This window comes from Gobio gobio (genome assembly GCF_949357685.1).
Source record: "Gobio gobio genome assembly, chromosome: 4".
NCBI lineage: Eukaryota > Metazoa > Chordata > Actinopteri > Cypriniformes > Gobionidae > Gobio > Gobio gobio.
This window is the reverse complement of record NC_137100.1, coordinates 13,965,279-13,969,531: the sequence shown is the minus strand read 5'-3', so window position 1 is coordinate 13,969,531 and position 4,253 is coordinate 13,965,279.

The following is a 4,253-nucleotide window of genomic DNA, read 5'->3' as shown; positions in this document are numbered from 1 at the left end:
AGGTACCATCCTCTCGAGAATGGCTTCTGGTTTTTGTTGAACTGTCAGAACGGTGCCCTGTAACGGCGAACCGGCTGGGAACACCTGAACTGACTGCTCTAGGAGGCATGCAGCCCAGGACCACTACATTTCTGGGTGTACCCTGGGATACACACTCGTGGGAGACCGCTGCGCCCTGTAACACCAGAGGTGGCAGGGTTGGCAGAACGACCCCCAGAGGGCGCCGAAGGGAGACAGGCAACGTATAATGAGGTGTACACTGCTTCCCTTCGGGGAGGAACGTCCCCATAATCCTGACCCCTCGGGCGTCAGGACCTTTTGCCTGCAGCCTTCTTGGAAGTAATGACGGTCCGCAGATCCGTCTTACCCCTCGAAGGCTGCGGCAGATTGCGCTTCCCGTGTCCCTAATCTTTCTGAGGGGGAGCACGGGAAGCCACACTCTGTTTCTGAGTGGCACGGTATGAAGAGCTGGCTTTTGATGTTTGGGGCTGCTCTCTGTGATCGGCAGCCCCAGTGAAATGTGAGCGGCGGGGGAGGAGCTTCTGGAACACGACCTTTTGCTTGGAAGCCTCCTGAAACCTTTCGACAACGGTGTTAACTGTGTCGCCGAAAAGGCCTGACGGAGATACGGGCGTGTCCATCAGAAAGCTTTTATCTTTTTCCTTAATCGAACTGAGGTTCAACCAGAGATGCCTCTCAGTAGCCACCAAGGCTGCCATAGAGCGGCTGATTGATTTAGCCGTCTCCTTGGTATCCCTAAGAGACAAATCTGTGGCCCGACGTAGCTCACACACTAGTTCGGGCCCAATTCCCCCACCCTCATCAATATCACTTAATAATTCAGCCTGGTAGGCCTGCAGTAGCGACATAGTGTGTAAGCATGCTGCAGCCTGACCAGAAGCTGAATAAGCCTTATCCACTAGAGCAGATGTTGTGTGAACTGGCTTAGGGGGTAATGCCGGGGCCTTTAGGGAAGATGCCGAATCAGGGGATAAACAGCTTGCTAAATTATCTTCTATTTTGGGCATCTCCCTATAACCGTGCTCTTTATAGTTCATAATGGTGGAATAGTTGGATGTTTGTGTACTATACACTCTATATGACACTGGTTTCTCCCATGATCTCGACACCTCAGTGTGGAGATCAGGGAAAAACGGGAGACCCCGGCGTTGAGGTTGTGTACGAGTCGGCAGATAACGTTCATCTAACTTGCTTTTAGATCGAACATCCTGCTTATCAGCGGGCCAGTCAATGTTTAAACGCTCCACAGCCCATGTCACAACCTCAAATAGCTCTTCAAATGCTTGTGACTGAGGTGGTGAATCCTCTATTTTTCTGATACTAACACTTTCCAGATCCTCGGAACTGGAAAGCTGCATCAGAGGTGCCTCAATCGGGGCGGAAGAAACCGCAGCGCGTGCTTCCAAACCCAGAGAGAAGGCACTGGATCTATCAGGTGAAGGAAGAGATAAGGCTGGGCCCGTCTCTATCCTCGCTGATACATCCATTTGCGAACCCCAGGACTGTGATTGCCAGAGCCCTGAGGAACGCGAGCCTGAACGTCCTCGCGAAAGAACGCCAGGCGGGATCGGAGCGTCCGTAAAGGAAGCACCTCGCAGTGCTCACAGCCAGTGCCCTCGAGCTCTGACCGTGCATGCTCCTCTCCCAAACAAGCAACACAAAGAATGTGTGTGTCCCCATCCGTAATGAAACGAGGGCAAGGGTGAACACACACTCTAAACTGCTGCTTATCCGCCATCGTGTTTGTTAGAGTTACTTTACTGAACTAGAAAAACACTGAATCACTGATCACACAAAGCGCTACTGAAGACAACAGAAGCTGGCGCGGCTTTGTTTTGGCAGGCTTTATACTTCCTGGTTCATGACGTCATCCGCCTCTGACGTTCCCTCACACTATTGGACTGATTTCACATGTGCTTCATGACTTCATCACGCAAGCGTTCCCCATAGCGTCATTCGATGCAACGGGAGTTCCCTTGAAAGGGAACTAGTTGGCAAGGGATCAAGTATTCAAGTGGTAGCCATCATATGAGATACATGCTCACTGAGTGAATGGGAATGGAGTAAGGAAAATTTAGACAAAGGTGTACCAGAAAAGCTTGGTAAGTTAACTGCTGAACCAAGTGGACCGGAGGGGATTTTTTTGCGGACACTGGTAATTTTAGCACAAAAAAAATAATTGCATAACTGAACTGATGCAGATGGAGAATTAGCATCATCCACTTTGAGTAGACAATTAATAGTTTGAAAAAGCTGCCTGGGGTTATTTTGATTATTTTCAATAATCTGTGCAAAGTAGGAAGATCTTGCTTTTTCAATTGCAGCTTTGTATTGACCCAGAGAGGCCTTCCAAGCCTGGTGAAAAAACGTTCAAGCCTGAACAACGCCACATTCGCTCCAGTTTGCGACAAGCTACCTTCTTTGAGCGCAGATCGTCGTTATACCAAGGATCCGAGTGTACAAAAGAGACAGTGCGTGATTTTAAAGGAGCAAATATGTCCAAATTGGCAGTGAGGGCATTATTTAACAGTAAAATTTTATCCTCAAGGGGCACTGAAGACAACCCATATAATGAAGAGGCAAAGGTTTCACCAAAGACAATGTGGTCAATTGATTGCCATTTACGAAACGAAACAGTGTGTAGTTTCTGCCTACTTGAAGCTAGCACCTCTAAGTTAAAAAAGACAACGGAATGGTCAGATAGACCAACATCAGCAGATAAAAATCTTGACACCATATCATCCTTTGCAATGACTAGGTCCAGTGTATGGCCTTCACAGTGAGTAGGGAAATCAATAAACTGGGTGAAATTATAACAATCCAAAAGAGATAAAAAGTCCTTGGCCAGAACACTGGCTTTCTGGTCAACATGGATGTTAAAATCCCCTAGAATCACAACTCTCCTAAATTTAAGACACAGAATTGTCAACAGATCAGCAAACTCTTGACAAAAATTCTGTGTTAGGTCTAGGAGATCTGTACACTGTAGCAATAACAGTTGCATGAGGTGTAGATACATTTATAACAAGACATTCAAATGTAGAAAAATTAGGTACTGGCGCAAGGCATACATTGCATAGCAGATTATAAACCACTATAATACCACTGCCAGTGAGCCTTGGGATATCAAGCAGACTGAAACCTGTTGGAATCAGCTGATTGAAAAGAAGACCGTCATCCAGCTTGTGCCAAGTTTCAGTAATAAACAACAAGTCCAGTTTATTGTCTGTAATAATGTCTGACAGAAGCAGAGCCTTATTGTTCACAGACCGTGCATTAAATAACGCAGCATTTAAAAGACTTGTAGACACTGAATTCGCTAGAGTTCTCCTTCGAGCAGGGCAGTGATAATAAGTTACCATATACAACTCCACAGTGAGACAGTCTTTTATTCTTCCGTCTGGAATTAAGGATCAGGATGAGAGAAGAAGAAGGTGTATATCTGCATTCTGAGCTCCGATTAATGTACCACTTGGGCAGCAACAAACCGCATTAAAACACCAGTCATGAGTGTCTTTAACCAGATAATAATTCCATTTTAGGGATAGCAGCTGGCGAGAGGTGTATCGTACGACCATGATCAATGAGGCCACGTCAACATCAACCCCAATAAGACTCAGTTCCACAGCGCACGAGGAAAACCTCCAGGCTGACACCAGTAGAAGGAAGAGTTCCACGAACATGAACAAATGCCTCCGCATTACAACGTGAGATGTGGAAAACAAGTAACAACGAGTAATATGAAACCCGCTCTGTAAAACCACATGACAAAATTAAACAAATAAAAACAAACAATCGGTAAACGGAGTGGCAGCCAAATGTGCCAGCGTACCCATTGAACCGGAACATGCAGGCTCATCTTCAAGACGTTTAGGCCTCAATACTGACAGGTGGACTCATAGCTTGCAAGTTTTCTTAGTGGCCTACCAGGCACTGCAACAATATTGGTGTTGTGAAAGTGGACCCAAAGTAAATAACTAATGATTATTTACAACGGAAATGAATCAATCAAGAACTTACTTTCACTGGACAATAGCTTTTTTCTAGAGCTGATGTATGCCTAAAACAATCTATCGTCCATTAAGTTCCTATTATCACTGTAAAGCTGCTTAGAAAATCTATATTGTGAAAGGAGCTATATAAATGAAGGTGACTTGACATGACTTGCAAATAATTCAAACAGTCAATGAAAACCCATGGCAACAAACACAAACATGGAAAACTGCTCGGGT